This window comes from Fukomys damarensis, unplaced genomic scaffold (assembly GCF_012274545.1).
Source record: "Fukomys damarensis isolate Sample0158 unplaced genomic scaffold, DMR_v1.0_HiC HiC_scaffold_2, whole genome shotgun sequence".
NCBI classification, from domain to species: domain Eukaryota; kingdom Metazoa; phylum Chordata; class Mammalia; order Rodentia; family Bathyergidae; genus Fukomys; species Fukomys damarensis.
The window spans coordinates 47,542,086-47,557,834 of record NW_022900914.1 but is presented as its reverse complement, the minus strand read 5'-3'; positions in this window follow the sequence as shown (position 1 = coordinate 47,557,834).

The window sequence follows — 15,749 nt, the reverse complement described above, 5'->3', positions numbered from 1 at the left end:
TCTCATGTAGCAGAGTTCTGACCTAGGGTGATTCCAGGACTGCTGCATCTAGCAGGTCAGCAGGCCCCTTACCTCCAAGAATTCCTTTTCTCAAGACAGCAGTTAGCAGTGCCTTCCTCAGGCTGGCAAACAGCCTGAAAATTGTTCTTCTGAACAAGAAGGGTGGTTCTCTCTTCTCTCAATCATGAGAAAACTTTCCCTAGTCTCAGTCCAATTATGGAGACGGAGTGACATAGGTCAGGGAGGAAGACAGTGTCATCAGCTTACAACACTGGCTCACAGGGGGAAAATCTGGGCACATGTCACTTGTCATGGTACTGGAGTGCCATGATATTTGGAGGTGGCTAGGGAGAGGGGGAATTTGAATGTCCTGCAATGCATGGAATGGTTTGTCCCCTCTGTGACCTCTACTGTCATACCAGTCATTCATGGAGGTGAAAAACCTGCTTTTTATTATCCAAGCCAAGGCCCTAACTCCATTTTATAGAAATGTTCTTGCCTGAGATTTGCCAGGTAAATTGAGGGAAAATACTCCTTGGTTTTCTTTGGAACTTGACCAAGAGCCGCCCACTACTTCTGAAGGTTTCAGAGCCCCAGCAGCGCAGCTCCTTCAGGCAGGGGTGACTGCAAAGCCTCAGACCTGGTTACATCTGCTGCTGTTGTAGTGGGGCCTCAGGTGTGGTCCCACTGGCCCAACACACCAATACCCATTTCATTCATTAGAAATTACTTCTTTTATATATTCTTCCTTTACATTAGTTAAGGTGTTGTGTTGATTTTTATTTTTTAGACATATCCACAGATTTTATTTCAGGGAGGTAAAGAGGACGGCTCAGGATATTTTTTATCAAAGGAGATTGGATCTGAGAGGATCAAGAGCCCTTGGTCTTGGATAATAGTTTTGGTTTTGGGAATAGGAAGAGGACAGTTCTCCTTAAGCATCTGAGATGATGAACTTCTGGACAAAGTTGGGAGTTCCCAGAAATAGAGAAGGGTCTTGGGTAGAGTGTCCACTGGGAAGCCACAAAGGCAACTGTGGCATTTATCTCACAGGGGACTAAATTTGCTCCTCTACAAAAAAGGTTGATAATCACAGCTCTGGCCACCTTGTCCAAGTGAAGCTTTCATGAATGGCTTAGTGACAGTGCCAGGAATGGGTCAGTTGCTGATCAAATGCAATGCCCCCATGGTCCTGCATCCTTAACCTGTCTTTACTGCCTATGGGAACCTGTGTCACAAAAAAGCTTGTACTTTGGCTCCGGTTTCATTGACATCAGATGGAAATGCAGTTACCATAGTACTTCTTCCCATGGCATAGGCTGAACAAGAGGGATAGTTCCCTCTTCTCTCAATGGGGAAATCCTCTCTTGTCTCCGAGGTCTCACTGACCAAGATCACACTCGAGGGAGGGAGATCCTATTACCAGCTTACACCACTGGCTCTCAAGGGGAAAAAAAAATGTATGCTTCTGACTCCCTGCTGGGGGATCCCAGGATAAGCTGCCTGCCCAAAGGTCCCAAGTTCAATAGAAAAAGACAACAGAGATGGTAGAATTTCAGGGACTAAGAAAAGTGGAGATGACTTTCATTAATGCTTCCTTGAGCTCACTCTACTCTGGTAACACACCTTGTTGCCACCTGGAATTGTATCCACAGAAATTTTGCCCCTGGCTTCCAGCTTCCTCTAGAAAGAAGTGGGGTGGTGGTGACAGGGAGTATGGTGGAGAGTCATTTGGCGATACCACAGACTACTTGAGTGAGGGCTAGTCTCACTCTTGCTCTTAAATTATATGGTGGTTCGGATGAGGCCACTTGCCTGGATTAAGTGCCATATCTTTAACCACTCTGCTTCAGTGTCCTCGCCTATAAAATGGGGAGTAATGTCAATGGATTAAAAGGAGCAACATATATATGTGCACAATATATATGTACCTGGAACATCCTTAAAGCTCAGTATGATTTGGCCACGGTCTCTTCATTGTTGACAAAGAAGGTTCTGGAGGTGGCAGCACTGGGCTGAGGTACTCTGGTCTTCTGCTGGGCCCAGTAGCTGTAGTCCTAGGGATCATGACTCATGGGTTTTCTGGGGGTGCTGCCTCAGAACGTCTGTCTCCCCTCCCAGGCTCCAGGTGGCTGGGCCCATGGAATGACCTCAGCCAGGAAGAATAGCAAGAATGAGGGGCGTGGAGTCTATAGGGCTTGGTGGTGCAGGCTGCTGCCTACCCCTGGGGCCTTCCCAGTGCCGCCTTGCACCTGATCCCTAGCAGGTGACCCACAGGGAGCAGGACTCCAAGGGTCACTCTAAGGGTCATTCCAGTGACTCACTGTGGCCTTTTGATCCAAACCCAGTACCTGGAACCTCCCAGCCTCTCCCTTCTGTGGCTTCCAGCCATACTGATCCCAACCCCAGCCTCAGATACACCATTAACCCTGACCTCTGGCTGAGACCTCAAGTCAATCTTTGACTGATGAGTGACCCTGAACTTTGACTGACCTCTGACCCTGGCCATAGACTGGCTCAGAGTCCCAGTTCTGGCCTCTGGCTGGGTGCTAGCCCTAGCTATAGATGGATCAGGGGGTATCTGGGCTGAAGTTCCTGTCTTAGCACAGCATCTTCCCTCAGTCCCCAGCACCAGGTGCAGGAGCTCAACCTGCCTGAAAATCCAGCTCTCAGAAGGTGGGGAGTGCTTATCTGTTTCCCCTTACTGGCAGTGGTCCACATGGACTGGGGTAATTGGCTTCAAAGGAGAAGATGCTAGCTTCAACCCTTTTGGTTCCCTTCCCTGTGATATTCACTAAGGATCACCCCTCCTCCTACTTCCTCTGGCTGCAGTTTCCAAATGTTAGGGACCACCCCTCAAGCCTTGCTGTCAGCCCAGGGCTCCCCAAGAACAGTGATAGAGCTCCTGAGGTGGACCAGGTGTCTTAACGATACAGCGTGTTGCGTTCACCACATTGAAGGATCCCTAAAGTAGGGGCTGTTTCTCAGTCACTGGAAGGGAATATCCAAAGGGTGGATAATAGCAGCTTGGGTGCTGGAGTTCAAGTCTTGGCTCCCCTGCAGTAGCTATGTGCCCTTGAGCTAGTCTGTTAACCTCTCTGAGCTCAGTTTTCTTAGCTATAAAATGGGATCAGTGACATTACTTCCCTCATAGAATAGGGATAAAATGCAGCAAGCCCTGAGCCTAGTGTCTAGCACTTACTTCTGAGTGCTTGGCAGACGTCAGTGGTCTAGAATAGTCTGACTAGGCAAGGCAGCTTGAGAGGGTAGGCGGTGAGGTCCTCACCCCTGTAGAGTTGAGGTTTTCTCACTGAAAAGAGGCATCCTGCCCACCTTTGCTCCAGCTCCAGCATGGCCAAATTCTCCATAGGGCTCCTCTCTACCCTTCTCTCAGGAAAGCCTTGTCTCTCTGGTCTCACCTCTCTGCATCTGCCCATCCCTCCTGGGTGCATGACCCACACTACTCCTGCAGAGGAAGCTTCCTGGGTTGACATCTGCCAGGGCCTAGCTCCTTGAGGCTAAGTCACAAAAGCCAGGCCTGATCTTCTACCATGATGGCCTTTCTGTGATCCCTGGCTGCTGGTTCTCCTGAGACAATGAGGATCCAGGGCCAGCCTGGCCCTCCCACTATGGACCTGATGTGTGGGTGGGTGAAATGAGTCCCCTGAACCCTAGCCACCGTGCCAGGGGAATCTCCATAGCACTCATGACCCAAGCAGGTACTCACACTGCCCTCAGATGGGCTTGGTTTCTTTTCCTCCCTTTTAAATGAATTAAATCAATTAAGTCATTTTGAATCATTCCACTCGAGGCTTTCTCTTTAGAGGTCTGACTCATTAGGGCAATGGGACAGGTGCCAAAGTCAGCCATGACTCTATGAGCTGGGCACACTTCCTGTGGGTGGGCTGGGGGTCCTGCCAACAGACCATTACTCAGGGGGGAGAAGAGCAAGTGCAGGTGTCTCGGCATGGCCCAGGCTGATCTCTGGGAAGAGAGCATGAGACTAGAACAGTGATTTCTTGTGGAGTCACTGGGGCAAAGCAAGAGGTGAACTTAGGCTGTCCAGGAGACTGATGCACCCATGTTTCCAATCACCCTTCAGCGTTCTTTTAGGGTCTTCTGGAAGCAAACACTGGGGAACAATGAAAAGATGTTTCTGTGCCTCCCGGAGATTCCCCTTCTGCCTCCATTTAAGCCCTAATCAGCCATCTATATCAATCCCTAAATTTGGCATATTTGGCCTTTCTTCTCTTGAGTCTTTACTTCTTATTAATCATTTTTTTTAGTAACAGCATATATGCAAGCGTTGTATTGTAGTATGCTTCGTGTCCTCTTTGGAAGTAGATAGAGTAGAAATCATAAGTCAAATAGCAGATCTATAGGCCTCACAGGCTATAGGAGAGGATGATGGAAACCTCCAGTGTCTTTCCTTCTTGGTTAGTGGAAACCTTAGGCTACAGGGGGTGGAAGAGTGAATCCTCAGATACTGAAGAACTGTATGCAGCTCTAGTTAGGGGAGAGAGAACAGCTTAGATTTGGCTCAAACTGTGGCAGTTTGTGGAGGGAAACTGGCCTGGGTTTGAGACCACAGGCCCTTACTGCTGGCCTCAATTTTACCTCTCCCTGGCAGTGAGATCCTGGGCAGATCTTTTGCCCCTATGGGCTTCTGTTTACTTGGGTGTTAAACAGGTATGATAAGTAATATTTTGTTAGCTCTTATGGGACTCTTTCAAGGCTCCCTTGAGCCAAGTGGTGGCTTGCAATGATTTCTCTGATCAGGGCTGGTTTTGTATACTGCCCCTACTGAGAAGTCTGACTTCCAATTTGGAAGGACTATCTACTCTCAGCTTCTAGGATAGAGATCCATGTTTATAAAAATGACTGCTCCCCAGCCCCAGAGAGACTCCCCCAATGGCCCAGATTCCTCCATGTCCCACTCTCAGCATCAGAGCTGGCTCTAAATCCCCTGAAGCAGGTTTCTGCATCTCAGATGGGAGTACCCTACCTAGCAGGAGGAACTGAGGGGAGATTTCAAGAGCTCCCTGGAAACAGGCTCTGACCCACTTGCCTTCCAGCAATGCTGTGTAATGGCATCATGGTCACAGGCAACATTTATTGAGTACATATAAATCCACACATTCACTCCATGAATCAGTTAACATTGTTAGTTCAAGTTTACAAATAAAGAAACTGAAGTGGAAAGATATTATAGCACAGTTAGGAAATGAAAGACTACTACATTTCTTTTATAATCATTATAATCACTATAATCTACTGGGTCTCATTCAGCCAGTGATTTATTCATTCATTCCACAAGTGTTTATTGAGTGCGTGCTATGCACCAGGTGTTAAGAGTTGTGAGTGCTGAAGGACCTGATCTGACTTTATGTTTATGAAGGACCCTCAGGGGAGGGAAGGGTGAGGCTGAGAGACTGAGTGAGTTTCAAGAGTGATTCAGGGAAACTGTGGGGCTCCAGTCCATGAGAGAGGAGAGGCATGGTGACAGAGGTGGGGTTCTGGATCCATTTTGAAAGTATCACCAGAGGATTTGCTACTGAATTGGATGTGTAATAGGAAAAAAAGAGGAATAAAAATTTGGCTTACACAACTGGAAGGATGGAGTTGCCTTTTGCTGAGATCCAGGTTCTCTTTGGATGTCTGGGAGAGGATCAGAGCTCAGCGTTTGGGGGTCACTGGGTTTGCACTGTTGTGCCAGCAGTTGGACGGGTGAGTCTGGAATGTGGGGAGAGGTCCAGATGGGAGCCTTGACTCTGAGGTCCCACCGACTGGCAGAGCAGGACAGCCCTTAGGGAGGTGAGGCCACACAGATGATCAATGGAAGGGCTAGGACCCCAACCCTTTGTTGTACCCCAGGTGCTCCTGTGTCCCATGCCTCTATCTTCCCTGCTGACAGCCAGGAAAGGAAGAGGCCAGGGCCAGCAGAATCCTTCACCCCCTTCAACAGAGGAGAGAATTGGGCCCTCACCACTGCGGGCAAGCAGCAGCTCTTGAACCTAGGCTTCTCTGACTCGGTTTCAGAAACTGCATGACAAGATAATGCTGGGAAGGCGCCCTGACAGGTCTGGAATGTGGGAGTGAATGTGGTGGTGATCACTCGTGTGCCGTGTTGGCTGGCCAGGGCACATTTCAGCAGAATTACCCTCTCACCTAGTGTGGACTGGGGATGGCTCATGCTCTTCCTGCTGGGAGAGGCCTGGGCCCCTGGGTGGGGGCTCCCACACTCAGTCCTGCCTTCCTGATTCATTCCAGTTCTCCTGGAGGCTTGAGTCACTTTCTTTCCAAGTGAGAGCTGCCTGTTTGGAAAATCCTTGGATTCTGGAGGAAGGAATAGGAACTCCTGCCCAGGGTTGGTACTATGCATAGGTGAGGCAGCTACCTACACCTGCCCCAAATCCCTGCCCTGGCCTGGAATTCTTTCACTTGTCTATCTGTCCAGCAATTCCTGATGACGATCACCATTCAGGTGTTCAGTGCTTTGCAGCTTACAAACTGTTTTCAAATAGTTCCTATTTTGCAGATGAGTAGACAGAGGCTCAGAAAGGGTTCAGGAGTGGTCATCCAGGAAACAGAAAGCCAAAGGACACCCTGATTTTGTCTGACACTAGCTCCATGCTTGGAGCTACTACTGTCTCCATGCTTGGTTCCATCTTCCAACTCTTTTTCTGATTCTCTATTCTATGTGGAAAGCTGTGACCTTTGGGAAATATTTTTATATTCCACTTGTACTGTGGGCCACCAGAAGAGACTTGGGACATGGAAGATCAGCCTGGTGGGTGGCTGGAAAGTGGCTATGTGAAAGGTCTTAGGTGGCTGGGTACCAATGATTTGGTAGAAGCAACAAGATTAGAGAAGCTGGTTGGGTAGAAGATGTTCTGGGCAGGGAAACAGCCACAGGAATGGAATGAACTTGTACTGAGGGGCCAGGAACATAGTGTGTGCATGAGGGCTAGATCACAGAAGTTTCTGAACAGTTAATGAAATGTTCTGGGCAGTTTTGGTGAGGGGCCCAGGGTTGCTGCCTCTTCCGCAGGAAGCTTTCCTGCGCAAACTCCTCTGGCTCCTCAGCCACTGCCCACTCTCCTTCCATGGCACAGCCTGCACTTTGTAAGGAAAACTCAAGACTGCCTGGGTCATGCCTGCTCTTCCAGGGAGCAGGGCATGGGGTAGCTTGTAGAGTGCCTACACCACTTATAGAGACCACGGCATACCAGGAAGCTCAGCGACTTTCCCAATAATAATGAGATCTCAAAAGAGGGCTGAGCCTACAAACAGGTGAATTGTGTGTTCCTTGAGTTCTATGTGTAAGTCTGCTCTCAAAAGGGCTCCTAGTATGCTGTGATAATGAAATTATAGCTGAGGTGATTCATCCTTTTGGATTTGGGTACATCCCCTTATTGCAGGCAAATTTCCATGGGAGGAGTATGGCTGCACCCACTACTATGAATGCCACGATCAGATGCTTTCTTCCTGGGGCAGAAGGTGGGGACAGAGAAGAAGAGAATGACCTGAGAATCTCAAGAACAGGTCAGGGGCAGAGTCTCTTGTGGCCACTTCACATCTGCACTATTGGAAGACTGTGGGCATTTGCAGGTTTCACAGTAATCCATCCCCATGCTTGACCAATGCCTAAACAGCAAGGTCAAGCCTCCAGTGAGATGCCCTATGTCTGTAGGGACTGATTTAAGAGAGCCATGGCAGTGGTTCTTTGAGTCCAGTTCCTCTTAGCAAAAAGAGTGTAATTTAAGGAAAGCTAAAGATTCGAGCTGCAAACTTGATGCAGGTTTCTACCTGTGACCCCATCCACTGACACTGCACTGGAGTAAAGTTTTTAAAGCATAGTGCCAACATATCTTGACTGTGTATTTCTGCAACAAATATGTACATGTTGCATGACACAATTATATGCTACACTTCTCACTTGGGACCAGAATTGAAGCTCTAATAATAAATTGAAATAATGCATGCAAAAAATGCATGATGCATATGGCATTGTCCACCGAGGAGTGATTTGCCTTATTATATAGAGTTGTCATTGGCCTGACTCTCAGAAACAGGTCCCAATTATAAAAGCAAACACCAAGAACTTGAGCAACATGAGCAGCAAATGATTTAAAAATATATTATAAATAAGCCTTGGTAATGATATGCATATAAATTTGAGGATGTGGCTAACAGTGGCTAGCTATAAAATATAGGAAATCTGTGAAATGAAAAGACAATTTAAAATGAGTTAAAATATATTACATTTACTGCAAGTAGTTGGTCCCTTATTTCGAGCATAAAAGAATAACTAATTGATATTACTTGAAGATCTGTTTCTGTTTCTACTAAATAGAAGTCAAACAAAGCCATTTTTAATGGTTTATTGGTATCACCAAGTTATTGACCTTCATAGGCTGAGAAGCTGCAGCATCTTCCCTGGTGAGAGCAGCAGTAGAACCATGGCTGCTGGGGGTGGGGGAGCATCAAGCAGGAGGAGGCTGCTCCAGGTGTGAGAGACTAGTGCCTGTGCTTCTCAGGAGGGCAGGAAGTGATGAGATCTGGAGAAGGTCTCATAGTTACTGTAACTGCTGTGTAGGGATAAGTACTTTTGATATTTCCATGTATCTCCCCAGCTGTATTGCTATGAGAATATCTGATTTCTGTTGGTGACAAAGTTGCAGGTATTTTGTGTACTTTTGTGGTTTGTTGCCTGTGTATAATTGAAAAGAAATAGCGGTTGGTGAAAATGATGGTGTCATTGTTTGTTCTATTTAATTCCCAGGCCTCTGCATTCTAACTATAGGCATCCAAGGGACTGAAGGAATGCATGTGTGATGGCCGCAAAATTCCAGCTTCCAAGGCAGACTCCTGGAGTGGGAGGAAGCTGGACTCCCTAGGGGAGGGTGTGTGACCCCCTTCTTGGTGCTCACATCAGGTCTGCCTGTGTCATGCTTCTCCAAACTCTCACCTGATGCCTGATAATTCACAGCTCCAACCACCCGCTGCTCTTCTGAGTCTGGGCCTCTTCTGGCTCCTCTCTGTTGGTCTCCCATTACTTCTTCACATGATGACCAGAAGGACATTAAGATGTAAGTTTTCATGTCATCCTCTGCTGAAAATATTTTCATGGCTCTCCAAGACCCTTAGGATGGGAACAAGAGGCAGACCTTGGTCCTCAGGGGCCAACCCTTGGTACTCCCTGTCCCTTCATCTCCACCGGGCACCTCTGTACCCTACCCCCACCCCACAGTGCACTCGACTCATGCGTGTGCCTGACCTTGGCACTACTGGTCCTCTGTCTGGGGTGCTCAAGCTCGGCTCCACCCTTTGTGTCTCTCAGATCTCACTCAGACTCTGAGGAACCCTCACTGCACACCTGCTGCTCTGACCAAGGCTGGTTTTTTGTACCACGTATCTGGTCTCTCCCTCTGGGGATGGCAGAAGCTCTTCCCTGCTGCAAAGGGGGCTACTGGGAGCATCAGCCTATGAACATCCTGCCACTTACAGAACCACGGGTGCAGGGAGAGCCCTGGCTCAAGGCTTGTGCTGACTTCAGGAGCTCTGGAAGCTTGGAGTTGATGCTGGGAACCTGGTCTACAGGTCTGTGGGGGTGGGCAGAGGCAGGCTGCCCCCCAGCTGTGGAACAGAGGGGTCATTGCTATGTGGGCTCTTCTGGCACTTGGTACCTTTGCTTTAAAGCCCCTGATGAAGTTGCAAATTTTATTTTTCTTTGATTAGTACATTCCTAGAAGACTGTATGTTCCTAGTAGGCAAAGGTGGTATCATCTAGCATGTACTTGGATGGTAGCAGAAGTCTAGCAGTTCAGTAGTCACTGATGGGACATGCAAGATCCCTCCTTGTGGCTAACAGGAAAGGAGGAAAGACCTGTGGCTCCTTGTGTCTCCTTTTGTCTCCTTTCCACCCCAGCCTCCCTCACCTTTTGAGAGTCCACAGTCCTTGGCTGGGTTTTGCGGACCTTTCCCCAGTGATTGGCTAAGTCGTCCCCTACTTGTTTTGCAGGAGAGTTGATGGTGGCTCAGACCCAGTGTGACTGAGCGAGGATCTTAGGGAGCTCCTGGAGACTGAGTAGGTGCTCAGTAAAAGTGCTGAGTTGGGCATCATTCAGACTTGGAGACAGAGGGATAGACTGGATGACTTTGTCGGAGGATAATGGGTGCTTGGAAGGGGGACATGCTGGGTTTGTGAGGCCAGGGTTTGATTCCCTGTGGCTCTGCGGAGGCGCTGGGTGTCTGGGGAGTTCCAGCCATGTGATATGGGATGGGCGCTCCAGATAGGATCCTGGCACACCCCGGAGAGCCTGCCCCCACCTGCTGCTGGGGCGGGGGCAGCAGGTGCGGCCCACTTATCGCCAACCAGGCCAGTGGGCGGAGCCAGTCAGGCCTTGGCAAGATGGCAATCATGCAGGCACTCCTCAGTGGAAAATCACCGCGCTGCTCAGCCCCTTCCTGGGAATGGGGACAGAAAGCCCTGGGATACCTGATCCAGAAGGCTGTCACCAAGTATGTGGGTCTAGGGAAGGGGTGTCAGACTGTCCTCTTCTCCCTGCTCCCATACGTGGGTGGTCTGGGGCTGGCCTGGGGCAGGCCAAGGAATGGATTTGGCCTTCTGGGCCTCAGGAAGCAATTGTAGCCTTCTTCAAGCTCGTGCATATTTCTGATCACTTTTTTTAAAACGTATTTTTAACTGACACATAAAAGCATTATGTTGTCCGTATTTATGGGGTACTGTGTGATATTTCAAAACATGCATACATTGTGTAATGTTTAAATCAGGATAAACATACCTATTTCCTCAAACATTGATCTTTCTTTTAGGTGAAAACACTAAAAAATACTTTCTTTTAGTTTTCTAAACAATACATAATCGTTAATTATGGTCACTACTGTGCAGTCTCATGCCAGAACTTGTTCCTATCTAACTATAACTTAGCACTCATTGATCAACTTCTTCTCATCCCCTCATCTCCTCTGCTCTCCCCAGCCTCTAGGATTAATACTAGGGATTGAACCTAAGGCCTTCACACTGAGCTACATCCTCACCTCTTTTTTGTTTTTGTTTGTTTGTTTGTTTTGTTTTTTTGAGGCAGTCTTGCTATATGGCTTGCTTGCTAAGGCTGCGCTGGAACTTGCATTTTCTCCCCCAGCCTCTCAAGTGCTGGGGTCATAGGTATGAACCCTCCACACCTGGCTGAGATCAACATTTTTTTATATTTCACATTTGGTGAAATCCTGTGCTACTTGTCTTTCTGTTCCTGGCTTACTTCACTTACATAAGGTTCTCCAGTGCCATCCATGTTGTTGAAAATGACAGTATTTCTTTCTTTTCTTATGAGTATAGTGTGCAGGCTGAGGATTTTCTCTATGGCTTATTAATTGCTTTGCTTAAACATAAGGTTTGTGTGTAAGATAAATGCACACATAAAGCACATCCTGCCTGTGCTTTCAACCCATGTCCACAAGTGTGGAAACACTTGTATGTACCCATCTTTATCCCTGGGTCCCAGTGTGCACCAATGGCAGAAACCCATGGGTGTAAAAGTCTCCATGTCAGGATCAGCACCTTAATATTGATCTGGAAGGTGGGAAGAAATGTGCATTCCTTTTTGTCTCTTTTTAAAGCACTGAAAAACCATAGTCATAATGGAAAAGTTTTTACAATTTTGTTTCTCATGTCATGAAATGCTCTTTGTAAACATTGTTTGAAATCATTGCTTAATCAACATTCACCATTGTCCTATGGATGAACCATATTTATTAAACCAATCCCATATTATTAAACTTGTAATCTATATTTTTTTCATAACACTTCACAGAAATCTTTATCCACCTATTATTTCCTTGGGCTGACTTGCTAGAAGTCACAATACTAGGTCAAAGGGTAAAAATTTTAAAGGTCTTGAGTCATATCATCAAATTCAAAATGATTAGTTTGTATTCCTACTAACAGTGCTCATTTTCTTATTCCTTTGAGAAGCCTGGATACATTCATTTCAAAATTATTTATTAATCTCATATAAGGGCTGCTTTGAAATGCCTTTTGTTTGCTTTTGTATATTTTTAATTATTTTGTATATTTATATTTCTGTTTTTCTATTTTGGTCCTAAAATTTTTTTTCACATTTATTTTTAGGAACTCTTTGTATGTTAAGGGTATTAACTCTCCTTTCACTGACCATATTTGTTTCAAATATTGTTTCCATGTTTCCTGTTTGATTTTTATATTCTACTGTTTTAGACATAGATTATATTTTAGTTATCAAATTAAAAATATTTTCCTTTACAATTCCCCTTTCCTTTTTGGTTTAAGAAAGCTCTTCCCTATTTTGGTTGTTAAATATCCTCCTGTTGTCTTCTTTTGTGTGTGTGTCTTCATTTTACATTCAGCTTTCAAATCATCTTGGAAACAAGGTAGAGAAGACATTATTCCTGCCCTCAAGGAGCTTGCAGGGAACAGAGCAGAGTGAGAGTTATTGCTGTTCTCCTTATGCCCTGGAGATAAGATATACAGATAGAGGTTCAGGGAAAGAAGGAAGTTGTGTAGAGGAGGTGGGATTTTAATGAAGTGCTTGGAGGTTAAACTGGGCTGGGAGAGGTTTTATTTATCAAGCACATACTGCCATGTGTGGTGGTACAGTCCTGTAATCAATCCCAGCACTCTGAGAGGCTGAGGCAGGAGGATCACAAGTTTGAGCACAGCCTGGGTAACTTAGTGACTTAGTGAGATTTAGTGAGATTCTGTTTCAAATGAAAAAGGGCTGGACGGCTGGGAATTTAGCTCAGTGGTGCCGCCGCCTGGCCACCTGCCTCACAAGCTCAAGGACCTGAGTTCAATACCCTGTATTAAAAAAGAAAGGAAAGAAGGAAGGACGGAAGGAGGAAGGGAGGGAGGAAGGAAGGAAGGGAGAAAGGAAGAAAGAAAGAAAAAAGGGACAGAGAAGGCCCTTGGTTCAATCCTCAGTAATATACAAACAAAAGCAAAAACATATACATAGTGCTGGGGATTTAGCTCAGTGTTTCCAGCAACTGCCTTGCCAGCATGAGGTTCTGAGTTTGATTCCCGGTACCAAAAAATGACAACAACAAAAAGCATATACATAGTCTCATTGTGTGGCAGGCATTGCTTTAAATGCTTTATAAATACTGATTCATTTGAACCTGGAAGTGATTTACTAAGCTATTATCATATTGTTATCCTCACTTCACAGACAAAGCAACCGAGGCATGAATAATATAAATAACTTACTCCACACAGTATGTAGAAGGGTCAGGATGTGAGTCCAGGAAATCTGGTTATGTTGTGGGAGAAGCAAGGATGCTTATAGTTATGGGACTTGAATGCTCAAAGGAAGAATTTAGACCAACAGTTTGGCAACATTTTTCTATAAAGGGTCGACTAGTATATATTTTAGATTTTGAAGTCCAGAAAGAAAACCTGAGGATGTTAGGCAATTATAAAATCAGAGAAAATACACTTCTTCAAAGATTTTTGTGATGAAATTTGAAGTGCAACAATAATAGAGTGCAATTTTTAAAAATAGTAAAGGCAAGGGCTAGAGATGTGGCTTAATGGCACTGGGCCTGCCTGGCAAGCACAAGGTCCTGAGTTCAATCCCTGGCACCGGATTGGGGCTGGGGTGGGATGGTAAAGGCATATGAATACAAAAAATGTTATTTTCTTGGGGGTGGGATATGCCATTTTGCTTAACTGAGGTTAAAAATTAGTGGTCACCTTGATCACATGAGCTGCAAATGTTCATCTATTTAACCAGTCAGCTAGTAGGACCTTAGGTAAACAAATGGTGCACTGGATTTGGCCCCATTACCCTGCATACTTTGGTTAATTAGTCCTAGGTCCAGAGAAGAGATGAGGGGGGTCTACTCCAAGGCTAGGGTGGTGGAGAGGGACAGATTTGCTAGACTTTTCTAAGGCTGATGATTAGGTGTGGCGTGTAGAGTAGAAGGTGATAAATGCATGGTCCCTGCCCTCCGAGTCTGCATCCCTATGTGCTTGTCTTTCTCTCAGACAGCTCAAAAGAAATCCAATCAGAAGCCTTGGTGAGTGGCTGAGATACTAAAGAAGAGCAAGAGTTTGCTCTTGTCACAGTTTGGAGTGGCCTTGGTTCTATGGGGCAACAGGAAGACCTAGTAGCCAGAAACAGTTTGCTACCATGGTGCCAGCAATCCACCAGTGGGGGTTCTTCTTTGGGGCGTAGGCACTGCCCCTTCAGATTCCTTTCCCAGAGTGGTGGGACATTTAAAATGAATAAAAAAGCCTGAAATGGAGTAAAGGTGGAGGTGAAGGGGAGTGTAAGGCATCTAAGAAAATCTAACCTCTGTGCTCAGTTACCACTAAGACTTATCATTCTCCCAGCTTTGCTATTAGGAAACGCCACTTGATTTCTCTTCCTGATACCTGTCTAGTAGAGCACAAACCGGCCCTCTGCTCTGTTCCATGTAGGAGCAGAACATAGCCACTTGCTGTGACTGCTCTGTATTTAAGTCTGTAGCAATGGGTGGAGGGTTGGACAGATCTTGTCCCAGCGTTGTTCTAGCTGTCAATGTGCTTAAACCCAAGCAGGTAGCTTGAAAAACACTGCTGAGCGACTGTCCTGGGTAAACCTGAGGTATGCTAGACAAAAATGGGCCTGAGGAATGCAAGATACCTCTGCTGTGATGGGGTCATTACCCTGCCCTCAAGTGTGGAGGAGCTGAGGAGAGAAGGTTGGAAGGCTCTGCAAGCCAAGCTAAGCAGGAGGCTGATCCCCACCCACAGTGTGGCTTGGCCAGCCCTGGGTTGAAGAAGTGTCACTCCCACACTCAGGCTAGTCCCTTACCCTGACCCTGGAGTGGCCCTATTATACCTTCAGAGTAGGCTTGACCTCAGATGGAGCTTTAAGTGCCCCTTCCCCCAGCTGACCTTTAAGCCCCTTACTCAACACCCTAGAAAAATAAGCATCCTTCATTCTAAGGGAGATTGGGCCAAGCAGCACAGGCAGCTCCATGTGGTCCTCGAGGGACCCATCTCAGAGCCTGAGTCTTAATGTCTATGGGGTGGATCATGAAGAGGTGGCACAAGGTCGCAGGATTGAGAACCAGGTGCATCCTTCTCATCTGGCTCCTGCTCCACTGATTGACTTTGGGTAACTCTCTTCACCAAAGTACAGTTTGAATGCTCAGAGATTTACTCACTTGCCCAATGGGTATAATGATATCCAAGTACCTGCCCTTCCCATCCCTTGAAGTAGTTGAAAGGGTTCATGGGGAGGAGTAGAAGTGATTTGGAAACCATGTGGCATTACTATCCAAACTTGTGGTATTAAAGTGGGAAAGGTTGCGCGTGGCCTGCTTGCTGTCAACCAGGCTACTCTCTGCACTTCTACATGCTGCTACACACAAGAGTTTATTAGAAAGCCCTCCTCCCTAACACCTTTCTCTTCAATTCCTCATTTTTCTTTTCATTATCATTGAAAACAATTTCAAACATACTCAAAGGTAGCCATGAGCATACACTTTGCTTTAACTCAAGGGTGCCTCATGACTTTGCCCACATGCCAATAGTCCAGGATGCACCTACCCAGCCTTCTTTCTCTCCTCATCCTCTCAGAGCCTAACTTGTAATCAGAATGACAGTTGGCTCCCCAGGCTTCCTGGCTCCTTTTCTGTGTCTATCTTCACAGGCATTTCTCCTAATAAAATAAAAACTTTAAGCTCATGTTTGTGCCTAC